A 27,184-nucleotide genomic window follows, 5' to 3' on the forward strand; every position below is an offset into this window, starting at 1 on the left:
TTTCATCCGATTCGAATCTATTCAAATGATTCGATTTAATCGGTGAATCGATTCGGCAGTTCAAATGTGAATCGATTCAGTAACATCGATGTACTGGACAAATTTGCCCAACGCTAGTTCACACTCACGCTGTTGAAAAAAAAAATGGTTTTCACAACATGCCCCCCATCTTCTCCCTTACAAAATATAACATTGCTGCCCGAAACCTGTTCAAATTGGAAGTATATGGTACTTTTTCATGACCATGTAAACCAAACAGATCGATTTTGAAACTTTCAGATCATCCCTCGCACCTTTTTTTATAACTTTAGACATACATTTTAGCCATTTTTTTCATGGCCTAAGAAAATTTTGCCTTTCAAATTATAATTCAATCAGCCCTGTCTAACATTCGCCCCATTTGGCCCCTTTTTGCTAAGAATAAGCAAATCAGCGAAGAGCGGCGTAGAGTATAAATTAGCTCCATGTCTTAGGTGCAACTTGATAATTGTCTCAATGGATCTGCCTAGGGGTGGTGCACTTATTACGTAAGGCAATTTTTGGGATTTTTAAACCTCCCTCCCCTATGATAAACTTTTTTTATGAAAATAAAAAATAAATTGTATGGCGCGTAAGAAATTTCCTTCCTGACGAAAAGTTTTCCGGACTGAAGCGGGAATGGAACCCACATCCCTTGACTCGATGCGGCTAAATGCTTGGTAACACTAACCGCACGGCCATGAAGCCCACATTACGCAACGCTTTCTCATTACGCAACTGTTTTGAGTTGCGTAATGAATCATTACACAACGATTTTTCAGGAATTGTAAAATGATGGTGAATGCATTCCGATATAATTTCTGATACCCTCAAGTAGTCTTCTACGAAATTGCAAAACATGTTGCACGTAACTCGTTGCAGAGCTCGATTTTTACAGCACTCGTCGTAATTATCCTACTCGGCAAGCCTTGTAGCATAATTTAACGACTCGTGCTATAAAAATCATCATTCTGCAACTTGTTCCGTAAACTACTATTGTCAATCCGACAACAATGATTTGTTAAACAAAAATACATTCATTTTTTTTAACTAAACAAACAATGTTGTTGCAAAATTGGGTCCTTAAAATTTTGATAAAATCTTGATTTTGGTAAATAACTCGATATAGCTAATTCTTGCTACTATTTTGGCATATTTTCCCGCTGAAATAACGACTATTTCATATTTAAAGTTGAATTTTAAAAATTGGTCAAAATTTGAACCTAAACTTTTTTGATCATGTTAAACGTTCACGTAGTCGACAAAAATGCCTCTGGGGTTTTACTTTTTGACACTGGGGTTGTTCCTATCTGACATTTCAAAAGGGAAACGGAGAAACGGAAAAGTTCGAAGGTAAAAATGTGTCATATTTCGTGTGTAGTATCGGTGCCTCCCTCCCAGGTACAAACCATGACAGCTTTCATAAAAACACACTTGGAAAATGAATCTATGTTGCAGGTAAGTTGGAATACCCGCCGCAGTGGAACATTTTAAGTTCGATACGACGAATAATAGCGCTTACGACGGAGTAGAACGGAACCCTTATACAAGAAATATATCCAAAAACAATGAAGTTCGAATAAACGCAGTCGATAATAAGTATTATTTTTTAACGGTTGCTAATTCGATAATATAAAATTATGGCATTTCAGTTTAGAAAAAAATAAAATATTGATATTTTATCTTGTTCAACGTTTCGGTTCATTTGGGACCTTCCTTAGGGACACGAGTTAATAGATTTCTCGTCGAATCGCTTCGCACTGGACGAGTAAATTTGTTAAATCGTGTTCCTGAAGAAGTTCCCGACATGGACCGCAACATTGGACAAAATAAAATAACAGTATTTTTTGTATAGTCTAAGAAGTCATAATTTTCATTTGTCGATAATAATTTGAAGTCCAAACATAGTCTAAGTGAATAATTAGGTGGATTCTCTTAGACTCTTGAGCATGAAACATATACATGAAAAAGCATAACAAATATTAGGCAGTTCTAGAGCCAGATCATTGCTTGTGCAACTAAAGACACATACATTTTACGGAAAACTTTGTCAGGACTCTCACAAAACTGCAAGATTCCGTAGTAGGATTTTACAGAATCCTGGTCTAGGGGTAGGCGACACGGATTGTTGCATGTCGATAAAAAGCGAAACGATTCGTGAAATTTCTACACAGATAATGACGAAACGAAACAAAATGTTGAATCGTCTCGTGAAACTCGATACGAAATCCAATACGAAACGGATTTTATTTTGAAAAGAAGCGAGATTTCGGTTTGGTTCCGCGGAGTACATTTTCATTTTTTTTTTAATTTCGTTGAAACGAAACCTTTGCTTCTGTAGGGATACGTGGATTGTGCCGCTTTTCCCTGAAAGTCATTTTCCCGAATTCTAGTTCCCCAAACGACTCGTTTCCTTGAAAGTCATTCCCCCGAAAGATGATGCAGCTAAAAAGTTGAAAGGACAGTTTTTAGAAACACGGTTCTGAATTACTTCCGAAATACAATGTTTTTTCAGGAATCTTTCAAAAAAAATTAATGATTTTTACTTCCTTTTTGTTGTTACAGTCGACAACTCGATATTGTATAACTCGATATACTCAATAACTCGATGGATTTTTCGGTCCCTTCAAATTTCCATACATCGTACTCTCCATAAGTCGATATTTCTATAACTCGATATCTCCACTAGTCGATGTCACGTGAGAGGTAAATTACTCTCCATAACTTGATATCTATTTCAAATCTTTCTTATTTGGGAAATGTGATCTAATTCTTGGTTGTAGGTTGATAAATTTATGCATGATGTAATAAAAGTTGAAAAACATAAAAATAATAAAAAAATTGTCAGTAAAAATAATGTTATTTTTCGAGCATTTCAAAAAAAGTTATAAAAGAATAGTTTGTAAAATACTATCAACAAAATAATATTGCCTTCTTACAAAAGTGATCATAAATTAATTTGAAATACAGAAATTTGTTTCTACAATTTTGTGATTTTTTGTGGCGGTTTATTCTATAACTCGATAATTCTATAAGTTGATGGTCCCTTGAATATCGAGTAATGGAGAGTCGACTGTAGTTGATTATTTGAATGGCGTTAACCCTCTGTCTGTGCGAAGATGTAAAGTTGACCCGAAATTCAATGTAATAACTTCACGGAGTTTTAATCGATTTTCGATTTTTCTGCTACTTTGGGAAAAAAACAGTTATTTCAATTTTTCTTAAAAACATAACAAAATACAAAACAGAGGGGAGGAGCCTTCAAGAAAGTTGTTATTGTGAAAACAAGAAATTAAATACGAATAATTTAGAAACTTTGGATGCTTATATCCTAGAAACAGTTTTACATAAAACTATACTTTCTTCGTTAAAGATTTGCAACAGTGCTACGCATTGGTTAGTTGGGAATTCCACCGCATGCTGTCGCTATCACAGAAAACATTATTATATAATCCCCCGAATTTTATAATTTTGGAAGATGTTTGACTAATGTTCATGTGCAAAATAACTCGTGTATACGCTCAAAATTGTGAAAAAAAAGTACAAATCGATTCACTAACAAAAAAGTTCAGCCTTCCAAAAATTCTTGGGGTCATATTGACAGAGGGTTAAAAAATCAATTTGTATGCCAGAATGGAGAGAAAAGCTTCCTGTGTGAAATAAAAATGCACACACGGTCGTATATAGTCCAAATTAAGTTGAAAGTTTTTCAATTATGGAGAACTGTTATTTTTTTTTTATTTTGAAGATGTTGGGTTCTTAAAGTACCGTCGATGGGGGTGACAATGGGTCTGGGGGGTGAGATTGGGTCAAAACGGAAAAATATGATTTATGAATTATTTCAGCTAATAACGGTGATATTACTAAAATTAATAATTCATATGTTAGGGACCATATCAATAAACTTGTAGGATCGAAGAGTGCCGCGCTTGTGAACGAAAGTGAAAATTGTTGTTCCCGTCAGATTTTCGTCTTTTCTTTTGTTATTTCAAAGATTAGTAAAATCAAATAATTGAAGAAATCGAAAAGATTGCAAAAACGTTTTGCAGACGTTGGTGCATGTAAGAACAGTGCATAATGTTTTTTTTTTCTTATTTAAACTGCGGGAGTGTTAAGTAAACGACGCCAATGACAATGTTCCCCAGTTCATATAATAATCAAGAATTCAAGCGAATACAGTGGGGTTGATGCCGTAATTGTGACTTCAGTTGACGATGGATTACCAACTTTTGGTGAGTTCGTTTCATGCTTGTGAAAACTCAAATTTATATCGCAATGTTTCATTCATTTAATCGTTAGAGAAACTATGGATGGTTCGTCACTGTAAGTGTCGGCATGTGCCCTTATTCCTGTAAAAAAATACACAAAGATGTGTATGTACTCTTTTATTTATTTGTCGCAATTATTGAAAATAATTTTTTATTTCTTTATTTCTATAATTTAACGGTAAGATACTTTAGTAACACTATGTATGATATATTACTATATATTGGGAATTGGGGAGGGGTAGCCTAAGGGTGTTAATTGAACTGTTGACTGGATGAAAGTGCGTGGGGTCGCCAGCCTAGCCCTGCTACAACAAACCATCAGGTAGATCATTCCATCCCGGTATGATTCTGCAGCCATAGGTAATCCTTGCGCTGATGGTGGCTAAATAATCATCATCATCATCATCATCATCATCATCACCATATCAATAAACTTGTATGTTGAAATTAGATAAAATTTACAACATTAAATTTCTCCTGTGCAAAGTATCACGCAAGTACTTTAACCTCTACTGTTATATTAGTAGAAGGTGTAAAGTCTTTACATTACACTTCACACGTATTTTCCGGAATCTATTTGATTTTTCAACAAAAATTTTATTTTTTTCGGTACGGTGTCTAATACATCAAAAATGGGGGTAAGATTGGGTCAAGCAAGAACGACAGTAAATGAAATTGCAAGTCCACTTTTTTGACATTTTACGGTGCCGGTAGTTCTCTTTTTCATTAAGATGTGTTTATTCTTTCTAAATACAGCATCTGAAACATCAAACTAGTCTACTTGAGGATTCCGTACATTGAATAACAATGCAACGCATTTTGACAACTTCTCAATCCAGCAACTGTGTTTCGTGCGCAGCAACATCGTAAACTTTTATCAAATGGATTGTTTTTTTTTTTTTTAATTTAATTATTTATCAGTGTTTTCATATTATAGAAACATCTCCTGGAAGTACAAATGAGTTGGAACACTGAAATATCGTGATTATGACGTCAACATCTGCCTGAAATGTATTGATCGTGGAATGTCGCTCCGAAATTTAACTATTGGCGAAGAATTAAAATAATCACTGTTTCAGTACACCTTTGGGGAAACTGAAAAGGCTTTATGACAATGGGGATGAGACTTTGAAGACAATTCGAGGGGAAAATAATAAAAAATTTATGTTAACTTGACGATGAATGTTGTGTTTACATATTTTTTCTCATAGCTCTTCATTTTTTTGGTATAATCGTTCTTTTAAGTGGGTTTATCATACTTGTGAAACATCTTAGATATCTTTTCATCTTGTTTGCATCGTATTTCAACAATATTCTTCAGCTGTGAATGATTTTGCAACCATATTATCAAAAACAAATTATTTCAATTACAGTGACCCAATGTCACCCCCTCTATGGGGTGAGATTGGGTCATTTTTCATTCACTTGTGGTGCCGCTGTGAATAAATATTTTTCTTTGATGTTTTGAACAGTTGTTAATGTACCATCAAAGTACATACACACCAAATTTGAAGTTTATTGGAGTTAAATTGCGATAGTTATTCAATAAATAATTCGTACACATCCCTTTTTGACCCATTGTCACCCCCAACGACGGTATATATTTTCGATACTCGGCATTTTAATTTGACTGGAGACCAAGCAAAAGATACTGTTGGGTTTATAGGATAGCGCATAGTCTCATTAATGGATTAACAATGGAAAACTGAAAGTTTTTCCTTTTGGTCCAGAAATTTAAAAAAAGTTTTTGTTTACATTTGATAAATTTTCAACGGCTCAAATTTCTTCGTGAAACGTGTTGTAACGGTTGCATGGACCATCCGATTGAATTAGATAAATTTCAGTCAAAATGAAGACATTTTCTATGCACAAACGATTGCACTATGGGCCAGGAACGCAATCTGGTGGGACAAAATTAATAACTCGGTAACGTAGCGTTTCCGGCATTTGGTGTCTTTGGCAAAGTTTTTTGTAACAACGAGGACCATCTACTTTCATTGATGGATAGTTCGTAAAGCGTCGCCACAATCTAGATTTTTACTGTGATGTTCTAGAGACTTGGCATGTTCGGCAAAGTTGTTCATTTTGATAAAATACATAATTCTCTCGAAGACGTCAAAACTCCACAGCCTGCTGATAAGAATATATCAAACACAAACTCTGGTACGTATTCTCGGCAATCTAAGCCGATGTCGCGCTTCTTCTGTAATTTTCTCGAACATCAGTAGACAAATTCCGTGTTTGTCTGTTTATATTTATGCGTTGCTCAATTATCTATCGATTCACACCGACAGACTTGTCAAAATGCTTTTGGAAACGTTTTTACAACGCTGCGAACTTCTCTTGTCAGTGTGACTATTGTCGGCAGCCTCATTCTCTTCGGCAGCTCCAAATCAGGCGCATTTTGAGGCGTGTTTATTTGAATTGACGACATCTCTGGCGAAATCGTTTGTTCAGTCTCGGAAATCTCGCTAGTGGGAAGCGGCCATAACAAAGAAACATCTGAATGTTTTCATTGATGTGTTTCGATAGAAAAATACCGTGTATTTGGCGTTTGAAATTTGGTTGCCGACAATAGTCGAATGGTGCCGAAGCCGTTTCCCAAGCATAAAAATTGAGAAATAATAAAAAAAAAACTTGAAAAATAGAGCAATTTCTAATCCTTAATATCTCCCAAAGCACAAAAAATTGCAAGCTCAAATATGCAGGCAACATAGAATAATATTTGATAAAACGGATTTCAAAATTTCAGAGAAGTTTATTTTGATGTTTTTGAGATTTTTTTTCATTTTTCTGCGGTTTTTTTTTTTTCATCACGCGATAAATATTTTCATGGCATTCACAAACCAAATTACTCATTTTGAGCCATTATGACATCAATTAACTGACAAATGATCAAATTTTCCATGACATACTATATCATTTGAATAATTGAAGAAAAACATACATATACCCACATATACATATACATTACTCGATATCAACTCAAGTAACTGCTCTAAAACTGAACTTCATGGCTACTATGATGATGAATTTATATGAACAGTTTTGTAAAAGTTTTGTTTCATGACGCGTTATTTCTAAAAGTCGATCGTCCTTTATGATCGACTCATGAAAATTTAACTGTATTGAAGCAATAATAAAATGGAAATATCTCAAAAATACCAAAATATACCTCTCTGAAATTTTGACATTCGTTTCATCTAGTATTATGTTGTCTGAAAATTTGAGCTTGCGATTTTTTGCGCTTTTAAAGATTCAAAATAAAGGTTCAAAAATTGAACTACAGTCAAACCTCCATGAGTCGATGTTCCATGAGTCGATAGTTTTCATTACTCGATGGTCTCTTCAGTCCCCTCGGTTTTTCATACACTTTTGCCCCCAGTAGTCGATATTTCCTTTACTCAATGCCTCCTTTGCTCGATGGTCCCACTTGTTTACCTGAGACGAGACTCGCGAAGACGGTCTTCTTTTTCTGTGATTGCTGAGTTTTTTTCTTATTCCACTTTGTGTTTATACCAATTATGCGCATGCTGTTCAAATCCTCACATGAACCTCTCAGGAAAAAATGATTGAGTTTGCATCACATCGAATCATAAATACCCGTTTGAGTGAAATTTCATGCCAGCAAACGTAGCAGACATTAGAAATATTTAATCTTCTGCTTAGATTTATCAGCAACTTTGGAAAAAACTGCTCCGCCGACTGAGGTTTTTAATAACAGTTTACTTTGAACACAATACTTTTCACTTTTTCATCCATTAAAACGGTGGGCTGCATTTGACGTTTCGTGAGAGGGGAATCTGGGCTGCATATGACGTTGATATTTTTCCTCTTCGCGAGTCTCTCTCAGTTGTTTACTATGACTGAGTTTGGTTTCTATGATTCGATGTTATTCGATTTGATTCCTTCATCGTGAAGATCTTTTCAAATTCGCTCCGAAAATGGAAAAAGTTGAGAAACAGAAACTCAATGTGCTTACCGTTGCACAACGAAGCACCATAATTTACGTATCCAGATTTTAAAACAACGCAAAACGGCTCGCGTTCTTGTAGGGATAAGCCGATTTGACGTTTGTCTTGGGTAGTTTTGTATTGAACGGACCCAAGCCAAACGTCAAATCGACTTATCCCTACCAGAAAGCGAGCATGTTTGCGGCAGCCATTAGCGCTCGTAAAACGCTCGATACAAGGCAAGTGGTGCAAAGGTGACAGAGATTGCGAAGAGATTTCAAGTACCTACAGAACAGGAAGAAATGGTGATTGAAGAAGTTTCAGAAAGAAAATTTACAGGCCAAAAGAGCAACTGGAATAGCTTTGGATGCTATCAAACTTATGTCGAAGGTATATTTACGCGCCAGTTGTTCAAAGTTTGAATGGGATCTACTATGGGAAAACTTACTTTTGCAAAGAAAAATCGCCAGAGGTCGCTAATTGACCTCTATAAAAATTCTGAACACAGATCTCGATAGGTATTTCTACGATGAAGAATATTGCCGAAGACCGCGAAACAATCCGACTCTTGTGAAAAAAGTTATTCAATGCAAACCCATTAGCAAGGCGACGTTGATTAACATGTAAAGGAATAACAATAATAACAAAATGAGGCAAAATTTCCAAATAGTATTTGTTTAATAACTTTTTTCACAAGCATCGGATTGCTTTGCGGTCTTCGACAACGTTGTTCATCGTAGAAATACCTATCAAGATATGTGTTCAGAATTTTTATAGAGGTCAATGGGCGACCTCTGGCGATTTTTCTTTGCAAAAGTAAGTTTTCCCATAGTAAATCCCATACAAACTTTGAACGGCTGGCGCGTAAATATAGTTACATCGATCGAGCTGAAATTTTGCACAGTTGTTATGGGACCTAAATGCAATCCAAAAAGTGGACTGGAGCGAGAATCTAAATTTTTCATATAACCGTGTCCCAGGCTACTGTATATTCGCTTGCTTCACACCATCCAACGAATGCCATCACATAATTGCTTGTATTGGAAAATGTATGCGCTCTTCTCATGTTTCCATAATAGCTCTGTTGGTTAGCGCGTGGGGTTGACGATTCAGAGATCGTTTGACCGATTCCAGATTTGTGTTGTTGTTTTGTTTTTGTTTTGTTTTTTCAAAAAATAGTCCTAATCTGTCGAAGACACGATTCATATTTTTCGTCGGCTCAGTGCTCCCGAACGAGGATTCGCCCGCAACAAAGGAATCGTATTTGTTCGTCATGACGCCGAGTCTATGAGATCGGATCTCTGCGGCAAATCGTCATCTGACGCTGGTTGAGTGACGATGACGATGCTTCTTTTGGTTTCGTCGCCGATTGTATCCATTGGGCGGTGACGATTGTCTACCCTGATTGTGATATCCACCCTTGGTTGGATCAGTGAAGCTGGAAACTGGAAAAAACAATTATTTGCAGCTTTTTGCATAACAAACTGATATTCTATCAAAAGCTCTTGAAAATCATGATAAAAGAAACATGAAAAATCAAAACTACAGCTAAGTTGTAGGTTACAACTCTTCGTAGTCGATGGAGTTCGCCCTTTTCGTTTATTGCCATTCTCTTACCGTGAATTCTCACCTTCTTAGATTTACTTCATCAAACCACCGATGAACCTAGCATTTGTTTTTCTCATTTTGTTCTCACCTGTTCAGCTGTTTGATTCGTCGAGAGATGAACTTTATTTGAGTAAAAATCAAAACATGGATGTACTGCTGTCACGAATGACGCTTCGTAGTCATGCGCATATCGAAGGCCCGCTATTCATTACTGTCTTTATTACCGAAGCCCAAACCTGTGCAAAGCAAATCACGAAAACATTGTTCTAACAAAACACATCCACCAAACATACCACTCACTCATACCAGAATCTTCAGCGAATGGCCAACAATAGAACTTTCATTCATGGGCCGAAGAATGTCAAGCATTGAGCGCTTGGAACAAAAATGTCAAAGCCGTTACCATGCGCTGGAATTCAAATCAGTTCTGCTGTGTCACGCGGGAACTATAAGAGAATAATTGAATTCTAACCCATTGTTTCCAACGAAAATTTACCTCTTTCCGGTTTCACAGAACAAAATGAAGTTTTGTTCACATGTAGCTAGGTGCACAGCCAAATTTTCGGAACCGTTTTGTATCTCATGCTCACATGTGGCGCGCGGTGAGCATTTTCAAGAAACTGCTTAAGTAATTTTCCACGCATGGCAAGTGCCGCACGCATTGCGGTCGTTGTTCCCGCGATTTGCCGCGACTCGCGGGAACCATTGTTTCCCGTCCAGATAGACACTTGAATATAGCAGAAAGAAGGGGGTAGAAGGGGGTCACTTTTACTTGTTTTTATTATCTTTCAACTTAGGTGGTGCAACGATAGTAGTCTTATTATAAAAGGGGGCTTGATGACACTTTTTTCGCGCGTTTTACGCCACCACACGCAGGAGTAATTTGGGTCAATCATTGCAAAAAATATTTCAATGATCTTTGTTTGCTCCAATTTTGATAAAAAACGGTTTTAGCTTATTTAGAATTACAATAATTGCTATAATCTGTTTAGTGGAATACCTATGTATGAATATCAACTCGATTACTATACCATTTAACTCCACTAGAGTTTGTATCCTTTGACAGGTACGCGTATTTCGACCTCAACTTAAAGGCCTTCTTCAGTGTCGTGTACTAGACTCAATTAATTATATTTGAAATTTTGACCACCAAATTTTTCTAACTGTTCCTCCGTTCACCGGTGTACTTCTTGGGCTATTGGCTTCTAGAAGCAGAGACGTCGCGGCGACGACATTACGTAGCGCGGCGCGGTGATGGTGACGATGACTCGTTATGTGATTTCATGCGGTTCGACTAAGCACGGGTCCCCCATTGCATTGTTCTCCGATAGCGACCAAGCGACCGGCTTTGGGGGCATTGTCTGTGGTTTTGCCATTCTTTTGACTGATGCAGATGACACAAAGGGGCCGCCGGTTGGTGGAGGTGGTTTCGTTGGTACCTCGGTAAGGTACATTGCATAAATTTGTAGCAGTTTGCAAAAGTCAAGACCCTCCCCGTCGTCTTGTGTGACAATCGCTTAGTTCACTTTTTTCGCGATTACAGCGGCCTGATGACGATGATGAGGTTGTAAAAAAGATTTAAGGAACAATAGGATTCCGCCAGGCAATAGAAGCGTTAGATCAACTAATTGCAATCATTTCATGGTTGACAAAACGAGCTGAGGCATGTTAAGTAAGCGTTATGATGAATGCGCAATCTGATTACTTGAAAAGAGATGAAATCAAGTTAATGATTGGCTTTCAGGAAATTAGAGGCTTGTGGGGTCTTGACCTTGAGTAAATCATGGTTGAGCAGTGAGTCAAACTGTCATCAAAACAGACGTTTAACAAACACCAAAGCGAGCACGCTCACAATCGTTTGTCCCAACTAGCGTTGGGCGAATTTGATCAGAACATCGATTGTTCGGGAATACAACAAAACACCGATTCTTTAGCGTGATGCTTTAAGCTAAAATATAAATTTATTTTTTAGATGTTCAATATACTTAATGGATATTCACTTACAAATTCGGTTTTCTCATGGAAACCAACTATTCCGCAAACAAATGGTTTGCTGCTGGGTGTAGCGGGTGGCTATAATCAATATGCATCGATCAATTAGACTTAAACAACAAAGCGAAATAATTCCAGGTCTTACTTATTGATTTACTCGATAAATTTATCGAAGTAAGATTAAGTTTTAGTTGTAGGTGTCTTCTGGGATTGCTATGGGAACATAGTTTGATCTTTAGAAAAATCATAAATTATCAAAAAAAAGTTCACGTCTAACCTCAATTCAATCGTGGCTTAATATCTATCGAAACATTTCTAATTCATTCACTGCCACTCATTCGAATTTTAATGCAACTCAAAGCTCAACTAATTCTTCACCCAGATATAGAAAAGGTAATTAGATAATAAGGAAATATAATCATTTAGCATAGGATTTAAGATTTAGAATAACTAATAATTCACTGCATGTGCTTCTCTACACTTGTCCGCTATCCATTCTGTCTAAACAAGAGAGCTGTTTTCTGACACTTAGTTTCGTCTGTTGTAGAAACGGCTGCCGTTATTAGACGGCAAGGTTGCCAAATGAGGGGCGGCGTCGCCAACATTCCCCTCCCCGTAAGGATGAGTGTCCACGCATGCCTTACTGCTTCCTGCGACGTCCAGCAAAGCCAGTTTGGAAACCGGTCTTTTGAACACTCCACTCGATGTTTGAACAACAGCCTGACGAATTCTTCTGTCCTTTCCCTTAATAACTTCAAGAACTCGTCCTCGAGCCCATCCACTCCTTTTCTTGTCTTCGATGATGACCATCAAATCACCAGAATCGACGGACTTATGATCACCAAACCACTTCGTTCGTCTTGTAAGTGTAGGGAGGTATTCCCGGATCCAGCGCTGCCAGAACTGGTCGATGGCCACCTGCAGGGTATCCCAGGTGTTGCGAAGCAAGCGAGTTGGGCATCCTAAGTCTCTTGTCGGTTGTTTCACGCCACTTGAGCTGCCCAAAAAAAAGTGGTTAGGCGTGAGGGTCTCTTGTTCGGGCGTATCAAGCGGCAAGTACGTTAAAGGACGAGAATTAACGATGGATTCTGCTTCTGCTAGATATGTTAATAGAGCTTCATCATCTAGCTTTCTGCCCTGTGGTATGTTGATCAATGCTGCCTTTATGGAACGCCCAAGGCGCTCCCATGATCCTCCCATAAGGGGAGCAGATGGTGGTATGAAACACCATTTCGTCTGTGCATTAGTGAACGTTGTTGCAGCCTCTTCATCGATGCGCCTCATCTGTTCACGTAGAACTCCATCAGCTCCAACAAAGTTTCGTCCATTGTCAGAGTATATCTCCAACGGTGCTCCTCTGCGACAGACAAATCTGCGGACGCAGGCTATGCAAGATTGGGTTGATAGGTCAAGGTCAATGTTCCTCCGGTAAGCCTAAGAACTTCGGACCTCGGATCCAACGACTGTCTACGTCGAAACAGGGTCCCTTTCCCCATTTTGTGGCCTCGTCTGCAATGTTCAACCTGCTTGGCACCCATCTCCATTCATTAACATTCGTCAACAAAAGAGTTTCTCCTATACGACACGCTAAAAATTGCTTACCAGCGAACATTGTGGATTGCCTTCTCCATCGATGATCCTGAAGTATACGACGTCAGAATATGCAGCCTCGCTGGCGTCGACGAACAGGTGTGCTTGTAGTGTTCCATACCGTTCAGTGCTGGCTGTCACGAAGTAGCACCGAGGAATCTTGATCTCATCTACTCGCGCGAACAGCTCGATCCAGTTGTGCCACCACTGTTCAGTTCGGTCGTCTACGCGTTCGTCCCATTTTATACCGCTTCGCCAAACATCCTGCATGAGTATTTTACCATGCACTAGAAATGATGCCAGAAGTCCTAGTGGATCGAATAGACTCATTACCGTGCGTAGTATTTGCCTTTTTGTCGGTCTAGCCTTTGAGCGAATAAGTTCATCGATGTCCGCTCTGAACGTCGTGGAAAAACACAACATGTCTGTTTCGGTTATCCAGAGCATTCCGAGTACTTTTCCGATTCTCCGTTTCCCGCTGCTGTTAGGTCCTTCATTGCAACCTTCGATACTTCACCGAGATGTTCGAGTACCACCATGCTGTTGCTTGACCAGTTCCGGATCTCAAATCCACCGTTCGAATGGACGTGCCGAACTTGTTCAGAAACTAGTTTCGCGTCCACCTCGTCCTCAAAACTGTCGAGATAATCGTCGACATAATGACACTTCACAATCCCCTCAGCTGCCCTAGGAAATTGGGCTTCGTGTTCCTTCGCATTTCGATTTTTGACGAACTGTGCAGACGAAGGTGAGCTCGCCGAGCCAAAGGTTAGCACGTCCATCAGAAAGACCTTGGGAGGTTCTTCAGGCGTTTCTCGCCAAAGAAAGCGCTGGGCATGTCGGTCAGCTGCGATGACACCAATTTGGTGAAACATTTCTTTGATATCACCGCAGACTGCTACCGGATATTGGCGAAATCGAAACAAAACGGCAGGTAATGATACCAGGAGATCGGGCCCTGGCAGAAGAAATGTATTCAATGACACCCCGTCGACCTTCGCGGCAGCATCCCAAATAAGCCGTACCTTAGTTGGCTTTTTTGGGTTCACGACGGTACCCAACGGAAGATACCACGTTCGTCGGGGGTCAGCCTCGTTTAGCTCGGCTGTTGAGGCTTGATGAGCGTAACCCTTGTGCTCGTATTCTTTAAGCTGCTTGTGCAAGTTGTCTTTGAGGATCGGATCGCGTGCCATACGCCTCTCTAAGCACTTCAACCGCTGAAGAGCCATTGGGAAACTGTCGGGAAGCTCGATATGATCGTATTTCCACAACAGTCCGGTAGTGAAACGGGTTTTATTCCTCTTCGTAGTTCTCTCGAGAATACTTTTGGCTCTTTGCATTTCGTCCGATTCAATCTGCTCTGTGAAGCGTAGACCAGTGTCCTCTGCGTCGAAATATTCGCGAATCAGGCTGTCCAGCTTATCTCCCGCATCACATTCGCAGATATGGTAGCTGAAATGATTCTGTTCACGGTTCTCAGTCAAGTTTCCGTAAACGCACCAACCGATACGTGTTTTCACTGCTATTGGACCTCCATTCCCTTCTCTGATCTTTTGCGGCACAGCCAATGACAAGTTCGGTAGTCCGATCAGCAGTCGAGGAATCGCCTTCGTGTAACTACGAATCGGCAATCCAGCCAGGTGCTGGTACTTTTCCTGAAGTTCTTCAAAGCAGAGCGTTTGAGTAGGAAGATTTAAGCGTTCCACGGTTCTGGCATTATCCAAGCGGTATTTCCTGGCGCGTCCTGATTCCGAGATTTCCAACGAAACTATTTGTGACCTCTCTTCCGAGCGAGATACATCGGCTGTCCATTTTAAACAAAGAGGAATTACAGGACCTTGGAGTTCTAGCTGCTCCGCCAAACTTTGTTCCACTAATGTAGCAGAAGATCCCTCATCCAAGAAGGCAAAAGTGTCAATGGTTTTCGAAGGTCCGGTCACAGTCACCGGAATAATGCGGAAAAGTATGGATTGTTCACAGTGATGGTACGTGTAGCTTTCCGTCGTGTTGGTGGTCGATGCATTATTGCTACTCGTTTGCTTTGGCGGGTGTAATAGTCGGTGATGGCGATATTGGCAACCGTCGACCTCACATCTGGCTGAGCTTCTACAAACCCTTCGTCCATGTTGACCCAAACAAGAGCGACAGAGCTTCAAAGATGAAACCGTTTTCCATCGACTGTCAACGCTGCTCCTCTTGAATGAGTCACAGTCCTTTATCCGATGATCAGCCTTCCCGCATACCGGACAGGGCTTCGGAGAATCAATCTTCTGTTGCACAGGTTCGATGGCTTCCACATGGGCATGCGAATATCCTTTTTCTTTGGATCTCTGCTTTTCCGGTCGGTGACTTTGGCTACCGGTGTACAGCACCACTTTGCTCACCGATTCCACCACAGATGACATGAAATTGCTGAAGGTTTGCAGAGTCATATCGGGGAACTGGATAAGATGTTGAGCCCACTGCATCTTCACACTGGCTGGCAGCTTTTCTACCAGTTCTTGCTACAGCACGGGGTTGGAGAGGTGAGACCGCTGATCTGCAGCGATTAGATGGCAGACTAAATTTCTGACTGCCATGCCAAAATCGATTAGCGTCTCCAATCGCTCGGATTTTGGTGCTGGGGCATCGCGAACGGTTTTGATCAGCTTGCTTATAATCACTTCAGGACGCCCATATAGTGTTTGCAGCGTCAGAATGACTTCCGGTACAGACTCCGGATCGAGCAAATTGTATCGTACCGATTTGAGTGCGTTGCCTTTTAGGCAACGCTGCAGCCTAGCAAGGTTTTCAACCCTGCTGTACCCGCAAGCGGATGTACTGTTGCGAAGACAGCTTATAAATAACGGCCATTCTTCAGGGTCTCCATAGAAGTCTGGCAGATCCCTGGGCATCACTTGCCTCGCCGCGAGTTGCTCTGGTGACGGTCGCCGCACTTCCAGGAACAAAGAATCTGCTACTTGATTATAGCTACTCGATTGGAGAATCGGCGGACTATTGGCAAGGCCGATCTCCGCTGAGCGTGCGAAATTGGTACGCAGCTGCTCGTGGCCTCCATGGTTACTCGACTGTGTTTGCTGTGGAGTGCTGGCTAGACCTATTTCCGTTGAGCGCGCGAAATTGGCACGCGGCTGCTCGTGACTACCGTAGCTATCCAACTGTGGTTGCTGTGGAATACTGGTGAGACCGATTTCCGCTGAGCGCGCGAAATTGGTACGCGGCTGCTCGTGTTGAGTCTCAGCTGGTGCTGGCATAGTTGGGATGGTCGGTTTTGTCTTCGGAACTGCTCCTTTTGAAGCGTCTCGCAACGGCCATATCGACTGCGCATCAGATACTTGTGGTTCCTCACTGCGCTGCTGCAGTTGCAGCTGACATCTTCGGAGCTGATTTTGTAGATCTTTTATGGTCTGGTGATCACTGATGGAATTCTCCTGGCACTTTTGAAGCTGCATTTTAAGTAGTTTTTGATTTTCGACGGCTGTTGCGTTTTTATCTCGTCTGTTTTGGCTCCGTTTCACAACAACAGCGCGTCTCGGTGGCTCTTTATTTTTGTGTCGGTCATTCACCTCGCTCAATCGGTCATCGACAACTTCGAGCACAACATTCGTTTTTGTTGTGGCTACTGCGTTTGCCTTTCCCACGGTTAAAGGGTCAGCGGGGCTACCGTCGGCATTGGGAACAGAGGGGATCTTCGGGTCAGTGAGCGATCTGCTCTTGTGGAGCGACGCTGCTACCTGACCTACCCAATCGTTAACGTGCCTCTCTCGATCTCGGGCTTCGAACTCTTCGATTCGATCGCGTACGCTGTGAGATTCGACCTCATCATCTAACGCACACTGCTCCAGTAGATCGTATTTGGCCTTTACGAACTCTTTCTCCATGCTGATCTCCAATTCCTTTTTCCGCAGTTCCTTCTCTTCGGCGAGCCGCTGTAGGTTTATGGCTAGCAAGGCTCTCCGATTCGATGACGTCGTTCTGATCGTGGTAGATCGCGGAGGTGGCGGTGGGGTCGTACATTTGGCGCACATCCAGCAAGTGCGATCTGCTACGGATGCGTCGACCTTGGCACAGGAATAGTGCCACCAAGCAGCACATTTATCACACTGCACGATATCATCGGCAGTATCGGGGCGATCGCAGCCAGCACATCCATAGATGGTATCGGGATTGGAGCTTGCATTCGACATCGTGCGAATTTCTTAAAGTTTTGTTCGGGAATACAATAAAACACCGATTCTTTAGCGTGATGCTTTAAGCTAAAATATAAATTTATTTTTTAGATGTTCAATATACTTAATGGATATTCACTTACAAATTCGGTTTTCTCATGGAAACCAGCTATTCCGCGAACAAATGGTTTGCTGCTGGGTGTAGCGGGTGGCTATAATCAATATGCATCGACCAATTAGACTTAAACAACAAAGCGAAATAATTCCAGGTCTTACTTATTGATTTACTCGATAAATTTATCGAAGTAAGATTAAGTTTTAGTTGTAGGTGTCTTCTGGGATTGCTATGGGAACATAGTTTGATCTTTAGAAAAATCATAAATTATCAAAAAAAAAAGTTCACGTCTAACCTCAATTCAATCGTGGCTTAATATCTATCGAAACATTCCTAATTCATTCACTGCCACTCATTCGAATTTTAATGCAACTCAAAGCTCAACTAATTCTTCACCCAGATATAGAAAAGGTAATTAGATAATAAGGAAATATAATCATTTAGCATAGGATTTAAGATTAAGAATAACTAATAATTCACTGCATGTGCTTCTCTACACTTGTCCTCTATCCATTCTGTCTAAACAAGAGAGCTGTTTTCTGACACTTAGTTTCGTCTGTTGTAGAAACGGCTGCCGTTATTAGACGGCAAGGTTGCCAAATGAGGGGCGGCGTCGCCAACATCGATGTTACTGAATCGATTCAAATTCGATATGTTGAATCGATTCGCCGATTAAATCGAATCATTTGAATCGATGTTTTTGAATCGATTCAATTTTTAAATGCACATGAAAATTTACAAAAACGACATCTCAAAATAAGATCAAATGTAATTGCATTTGGTAATTAAATACCTTGAATTAAAAAACGATTGATAATAAAAAATATACATAAACACCTCAAGGCTGATTCAAAACAAGGTTTATGGTTCTTCAACTCATTAAGAAATTCTGATCAACTTCGTTCTTTTGAATCAAAACAAAAAATCGAATGAATCGAATCGATTCACTCGATTTTGAGTCATCCTAACATCGATTCAAAAAATCGATTAATCGGAACGAAAACATCGATGTTCGTAACATCGATTCAAAATCGCCCATCGCTAGTCCCAACTTTTGGGGATTGGGATACAAGCTCAAAGTAGATAAATAAATGAATTTAGTCCTATACAATTTAATTCCACTAGAGTTTGTATTCTTTTACAGATACGCGTATTTCGACCTGAACCGTAAGGCCGTCTTCAGTGTCGTGTAATAGACTAGTACTAGTCGAGGATAATTACGACACGTGCTGTCAAAATCGAGTTCTGAAACGAGTTACGTACAACATTTTTTGCAATTTCGTAGAAAACCACTTGAGGGTAACAGAAATTGAATCGGAATGCATTCATCATGATTTTACGATTTTCGAAAAATTGTTGTGTTATGAATCATTACGCAACTCAAAACAGTAGCGTAATGAGAAAGCGTTGCGCAATGAATCATTGCAGCACTGGTTTCTGTTGCGTAATGACAGGAAATTAGGCCGTTTCATGACAGATTGGGGTGATGAAAAACAGCCTACTACGATGATAAATTGCAAAAAGGATATTTAAGGGTTGCTATGATGGTCCCCTCAAACAGCTTTACAAAGCAATTCTGTTCCATGACTGATAATTTCCATGAGTCTATGGTCCCTTCAAATATCGACTCATTCTTCTTCTTCTTCTTCTTGGAATTACGTCCTCATTAGGACAGCCTGCTTCTCAGCTTAGTGTTTTTTGAGCGCTTCCACAGTTATTAATTAAGAGCTTTCTTTGCCAAAGTTGCCATTTTCGCATTCGTATATCGTGTGACACGTACGATGATTCTCTATGTCCAGGGAAGTCAAGACACTTTCAGCATGGCTTTGCTTTGTATCCGCGGACTCTAACAACCCGGATAAGAACTGGAACCACTTGATTCATGGAGGTTTAATTGTATGTCCTATCAAGTTTAGAATACCAATTGTTAACGGTTATACAAGCAATCAGGATACTTGAGTACACTCAGGAGAATAGGCCTTAGAATCTACAAGCGAGACCAGTTTTCATGTACCAATATTCATAAGATTTTTTTCAAGCAAACCCAAACATACATAGTCTATGTAGTCTTGAGATCAACGGTTGTCTTCGATTATACATATTAGAACTTTGGACTAACAAACATGAACCTCATCAGAAATTGATAACAAAATGCAAAGAAATCTTGTTATCATCAATTGATAACTGAGTTTGTAATCATCTTGGCTGAACTAACAACCAATATAACAAACATTAGAACACTAATCGAATAACAAAATGATTCTAAATTATGCTAATACTGAGTTCAAGTGACAACTAAATATGTGTCATAATGATTTTTTTTTGTTTTTTTTTTCTCTTTTTTTTTGAGAGATGAGTGGAATGACTTTTAATTGTGTTCCAGACAAATTTGCTATACTTTGTAATATTTGTATGAAAAATAGTCTATTTGTTTTTATAAATTCAGATGTCGAAGGAAAACTGTAAGTATGGTATTTTGTTATCAATCGTCTATCACACATATATATTGCGGATACGTTGATAAAAAAAATTGGGGTTGTTATACTTTTCTTCGAATGTCGGTTCCCCGTATGCCATATCTCCGGATACTCCGTTATAACATAATATTAAAAAGAAAACAGCAATAATGAAACATGTGATCAATGTATTATTACTCTGTTATTCGATTTTGCTAGGTAACAGTATACAATTGAAGGTAAATTGATGTGGGTAACAATCAAGCAAGCTTTTTGAGTTTATCTCTACCTAGTTTTGGTTCCGACTATGTTTCCAGGTAACCTTTTTTTAAATTAAGGCCTCTGGGTCTATAGGCATAACAAGTAATGTTTAAAGTTTAGTTAAGGTGAGGATGAATCGAAGCCAAAGCCCAAATTTTCAAGAGCACGGATCTGGAGAACCAAACACCCGTTTAAGCTGAAAACTTAATCGATTGGTCACCACCAGCGAGTGACCAATCGATTAAGTTTTCAGCTTAAACGGATGTTGGGTTCTCCAGATCCGTGCTCTTGAAAATTTGAGGTTTGGCTTCGATTCATTTTTACCTTAAAAAGGTTCACACCCAAATTGGCCCAAAAAAAGTAATCCATATTTGACTTCAATCACTGCCTACTATTTTGCCCTATTGAGATCAGGCGTTCAAATCTGCAATCGTAGCTAGCGGTGAAGCTTCTTGTGAAAACCATAGAGATACTGAGGTGAATTGGGGTAGCTAGGATTTTTTTCTGGAGGGGGCCTATTGAGACCGACATTACTTCTGTAAAACAAGTATTTGCTAGCACCCCCCCCCCCAGCAAATACTTGTTTTACAGAAGTAATGTCGGTCGCAATAATCACAATATTCACAAATTTCATAGTTTGAACAGATTTGTATTGATTTCATTTATTTGTTATTTTGTCTCATTTCGCGGCACATCAGTGATATTTGTAAATTTCAATTTTCGCTGCGAAATAGATTGTTAGTTTTGAACTACAGTCAAATTTCAACTATTCTAGCAAGCAAAGGAATGCTCTTTCTGTTTCTTCCTTGATCTTTTCTTGTATTCAATTATATGCTTTGAAGAGATTCCTTTGAACTCCTACGGAAGTTGCTTCATGAATTATGTTCGTACTTTTCAGTGCTTTTTCCAAGAACTCCTTTACCAGTTTTCACTGAGTTCGTCCTGGGATTCCCATGGAAAATCATTCCCAGACTTTCTGATCCCATTTCTGAATTTCATAAAAATCTCTTGACAAATTCCACCAGAAAATGCATTAGAAATTCATTTAACCATTTCTTCTGGAAGGTACTCTAGGTACTTATTACACATAAATTCCAATAATTAATTTTAAGTATCCTCCTATATCCATTAATAATTTGTTTAGGATTTTCAGAAATTTCTAAGGGTTTCTCTAAAAAATAGTACAACAAATTACAGAAGTCTCACCAAAAATGTCTTCAAAATCACCATGCAGGGATTCATTTCACGAATTCTTCAGAGAGTTCGCCCACAGTTTTGATAACTTTGCTTTTGAAGTTCTTTCTAAAGTTTCTTTACAGGATTGTTTGAAAAAATCGCAGCAAAAATTATCTAGACTTCCTGCAAAAAAAAAAAACTGGCTCTTCCAGGTGTTCCAGGTTTCCTCGTAATAGTTCACAAGAATTTCTACTTGGGCACTTTGATGATTCACTGTGGCATGGGGGTTTTTGTCGGCCGAACTGTCTGAAACTTTGCAATTTTTTCTACGTCTTTTATGATAGAAAATGATTGGTGTTTAAACGAAAGTACTGAAAGTATTTGTAACTAAAATCTTTGGTCATGATACTATAGTTTCCAAAGTGATGATACTATAGTGAATTTCTAGAAATTCCGAACAAACTTTTTTTAAGGGTCTATTATCGACTATTTTGTAGTGTTGTAGAAATTTAACGCGAAAATGTAAGAATTTAATAAATATCAATCTTAGTGGACACCCTTGCATTACTTTGAAAATTTGTTGAGGAATTCCTGATATATTTTCAGAAATCAGGAACAATACATATTAGAACTCTGTATTTTTCAAAACTCTTACCTTTTTTACCTATTTCAACCTTTTTAGATTCTGTAAAATGTTGCTTTTTGGAGTATGGAAAGATTTTTGCACGAAGTTCCTCAAAGCATCATGCGAAGGAAAGAGAAACTACAAAATGTTAAAGCAGATAGGAAAATAGATAGGCAATGGTACAATGAAAGATAATTTATAATCTTTTCTTTAGAGTAAAATTACGGGATAGTTAAGACCACTCTTATGAATTAACAAATAAAACAAATTTCTCAACGAGGTCCATCAGTATCATTTTTGAAAATTATCCCTCAAATCTACCATTCCTTGACTTTTGGTTTTCTAGAATTCTACCAGGAATCCTCTAGAAATTCCGCCCTCGTATCGCACAAATATTCAAATCAAGGATATGGATTCTGCCAATAAATGGTAAAATTATTTCTAAAGAAGTTAAAACACAGAAGACCAATACAAATTTCTGTATGAATATATTTATAAATCTTTCCCCTTCCCAGTTATTTTGCTACATGTTTCTCTACGGATTCCTTCACCGCTATGCCAATTTCGGAAGAAAAAGTGTTCCTGGAGATTTTAAATAAATTTCCTCTGAAGATCGAAGGCAAGAGACATTTCAAAACCACTTTTCTTTCCAATTCTTGATTAATCCTGGAATTTTAAGCAAAATTTCCAAAAAAACATAGAAGTATTTTTGACGGAATCTGTGAAGTATTTGGAGATTTCTCAAGGACTTTTGATGAGCTTCGAGGAAGAATTTGTAATGAATTTTTTGGACAAACTATTTAAAGAAATCACCGAATAATTTTCAATAGAATTTTCAAAAACATATCTCTGGATTAAATTTGTCAGAATTAATTATTTTCGGAATCAATTTGCTAAAAAAAGTAGACGTATGTAAGGAATGCCCAGACAACCAGAAATCGCAAGAAAGTTTACGTTATAACTCGTTTATTCATACTAATTACATCAAACCCGCAAAACACCGTGAATAAACTCGTCACATTGATGAGTTTCCTCGCATAAAAAACTTTTTTTCTGAGTTTATTTGTACATTTTGTTTCGTCCCGTACACTCGTACAAAGTAAGTCGAATCAATTCGTAGCAGCTGTCAAATCAACATTTGTTATCATAAGTTAAGTCGCATAAGATCACAGGTTATTTCGGTAGAATATTTATACACTCGCATTGTATGTTATTGATCATCACATAATATATGCATGCATATCGCCTCCACTTTTGTACGTAGAAGGCCTTTCCGCGACATCTTATAAGGGATGGTACACAAATTATGTCACGCTAAATTTCAACTTTTTCACCCTCCCCCCCCCCCCCCTTTGTCACGTTTTTTGTATGAGTCCTCCGATATTTTTGTAAGACTTGTCACGCTTGGCTTGACCCCCCCCGGAGCGTGACGTTATTTGTGCATGACCCCTAAGTGAAATTTTGCACATACAAAGCCTCCAGGTGATTTCGTTATGCGTACATTTTGGTTATCTGGGTGGATGTCTACCAGGAGGAGTTCGATTTGCATGTATGAACAAGTCCCACATTATAACTTGACTAATTTTGAACAGCATTGCAAAAATTAATCTGCACAAGGAAGAAAATTTCTCAAGATATTACTTCCTGAATCCCATAAACTTCTGTGAAGGTTATTCAGAAAAAAATGAAGTATTTTTATAAGATATTCCAGACTTAAGGGTGGATTTTTCAAGTGTTCTTTGGAAAAAAATATGTTAAAATCTGGACAAATCTTTTAAATCATGCTCAAAGAAATTTTAAGAAGAGCACTCAAGAAAATAATTACTAGGCGTTTATAAAAAAAAATATACACAGAGTAGTTGTTATATGATTCTATGTGGGAATGTTTGTGTTCTAGGAGTAGTTTTTGATTCTTGGGATAGTTGATTCTGAAAAAATCAGAACATAATTTAAAAAAAAAAAAACATCCAAGAGTTTTACAGTTGTTTTTTTTTTAAGATATCCCTAAAAGAAATTTCAGAGATATTCTGATTAGGTTCTTATTGAAAAGTACTAAAAAAATCATCCAGAAAGAAATTTTTAAAATAATTTTGAACCTATACCTACAATGAACATTGACAGTATCCCAGAAAAAAATCCCTAGAGAAATACGGAGAGAAAATAAATGTATTATGTGTGGAACTCTTAGGAAAATACTAACAGGAATCCAGTTAAAACTACTTGACAAATCTTTGAAGTAGTTCACCGAGCAATCTCTGCAATAAATATTAGTATATATATCACGAACTTGTGTTTTAAAAGCTTTGCATTCAACATACAATATAATCTGAGGAAAATTTTAATCAAATCCTGAAGAAACATCCTTAGGAAACCCGAAACATTTTCTTGGCAAATTTCTGACGTATTACATAGAGAATTACTTCAAAACCTGATTTGGGATGTCTTCAGACATTCGTGCGTTAGTTTTGGAAGAAATGTTGGTGGAATGTATCATAGAGAATTTTCTAGTATTGAATTTTCCAAACCGTTAATGCACATGTTGCTCAGGATACAAGTTGAACCAAGACATGTTTTCAGCTCCACTTTTCTAACTTTGAACGAAAAAGGAGTACGGGCGTTCTTCATCGTTTAACGTTTCATGCTTAAAACGTGCCGAGATTGTGTATAATGATCGTTTTGGCGTAAAATTCGTGAATGAACTTTAAAAGCCACTCGCCCCTCCCTGACGAAAATCCCGGCTACGCCCATGAATGCTTTATTTTAGAAGCACCAAGTTCCGTAAGGTACTGTGTGAATAAATTGTGTAGCTTTTGCTGTGCAACCAGAGCGACAATCTACAGGATTGTTCGCTAGGTGTTTGTTATGCCAATGGAAAATAGCGACATAGATAACAACAAATTTAACTTTGAGGGAGAAAATACGAAATTTATTTATATAAAAGAATTTTGGTGACGTTCACCTCATCCAATCTAGCACGGCTTATTCTTCTTAAATGAGCCTATTATACCCTATTCAATGCATTCATATGCCACGAATGATTTTATTAGCCAAAATTGTAGTTTAATTTAGGGTCACCGAAGCTTTTTTCTTGATATCGTTATTTTGGAAAAACGCCCATTTTCAAATGTTGGTCTAGAGATGATGTTTGACCGAGAGAAAGTTTATAAGGGCATCTTCACCGGTGGTCAATTTTTTGGTCCAAATTTATACCAAAAATAGACCTGTCAAAATTAAATAGACCAGTAAAAATAGATCAAACGCACGCGCACGTACCGATTGTTGTTTGTTATTTTTTCGATCCATTTCGAATGTGATCAACAAAAACAAACAAAAAGACTATTTAATAGTGGATTGAACAGCAGCATTGACTACCCTGAAGAATCCTTAAGTTAGTTCGAAGAAGTACACGGATGTCTAGGAGGAGTACACGCGAAGCATCGAAAGAATTCCAGGCACAGCTCCGAAGGTATTCTCGATGAAGTTCCGAAGACTTTTCCGGAAGAACTGCTAAGAAATTTCCGGTGAAGCTTCAGATGAACTTTGTCTCCTAGAGTAACTCCGTAAAGAAAAGCTGAAGGAACTCCGGAAGAATTTATGGACAAACTTTTAAGCAATTCCTGGTGGAACACTGAAGGAACTTACGAGAAACAGCTGCATGGAATCCAGAATTGGAGGGACTCCGGAGGAATTTTAGGAAGTAAAGAGTTCCTGTAGGAATCCGGAGGGCCAGATGAAACTCTGAAGGAATACTAAGGACTGTTCATTTTATAAAGTGGACATCTTGTGCATGCTGTATCTTTTGAATTTATCAATTAAATTGCAATCGGTTTTCTGTACATCGTTCGACTAGTGTTGTACAATGTTTTGATAATAAAATATTCTTCAAAATAATTAAATTTCACACGAATATGAAACAACGTTTAGAATGGTCGATTTTTGGAGGTTATCCAAATCAATGATTGTTAGAAATTGGCTGGAAAATTTGACAATCTATATTTTTTATTTTCAAAAACGGCTTGTTCTTCGAAAGCATAATCAATCAGAAGCCTGATGGAAAAAATTAAGTTTTTTTTTGAAGCAATAATTTAACAGATATAATAACATCATTTTTCCCCGATATTTTAAGAGAAGAATATATTAAATTGGAAGGTAATTGATATGAGTAGATTTTTATTGGTTTCAAGTACGTCCTGACGGAAGTGCTAATATAGTATCAATATGAAAAATAATTTACGCCTTCATAGAGTTACTTATTAAGTCCCCACGTCACATTAAAAGCACAATAGAACAATAATTGCATTATTTTTAAAAGACCTTTCAAATCAAAATGACAATCATCAAAATTGGCAACACTGTTGTAATAAAATCAATTTTATTTTCCACATATTATTTTCATAATATGTTATTCTGAGATTACCAATTGAAATATTTGGAGAAAAACGTTTACAATATGCTGTAGTTCTATAAATATGCCTACATGATTTTAAATGTATGATACTTTTTAGTTAAACGACCATAAAGAGCAAAATTTATACTTAAGACTACGGTTTCAACTCACGATTTAGGTCTCGTTTATACAAATATAGTTTTTTGAGTAATCTAAACTAGTTTTGAACACGCTTTTTACTTTTCTCTTTTGCTGGGAGTGAAAGGATGGTATATAAGCAAATTTGGCCATAAATTTATAAATCACTAAAGTTGCCTAATGTCAGATAATGGTGAAATATAATTCATTTTTTAAAGCTACACCCTTAGTAGAATAGTAAAGCATACACACATACAATTTGTTCATAAAAAATAGGATGTTTGTCTTGCAAAAAATAATGTTAAACTTTGACAAACAGCTTTTCTTAGAAGTTTTTGGAAAAAAACTGATAAGCTCTTCAACCAAAAGCATTTTATACAATCTTATATTTGCAAAAAATTTTAGAATAATAATTGAACGCTGCACAG

This window comes from Aedes aegypti, chromosome 1, assembly GCF_002204515.2.
Source record: "Aedes aegypti strain LVP_AGWG chromosome 1, AaegL5.0 Primary Assembly, whole genome shotgun sequence".
Taxonomy (NCBI): Eukaryota; Metazoa; Arthropoda; class Insecta; order Diptera; family Culicidae; genus Aedes; species Aedes aegypti.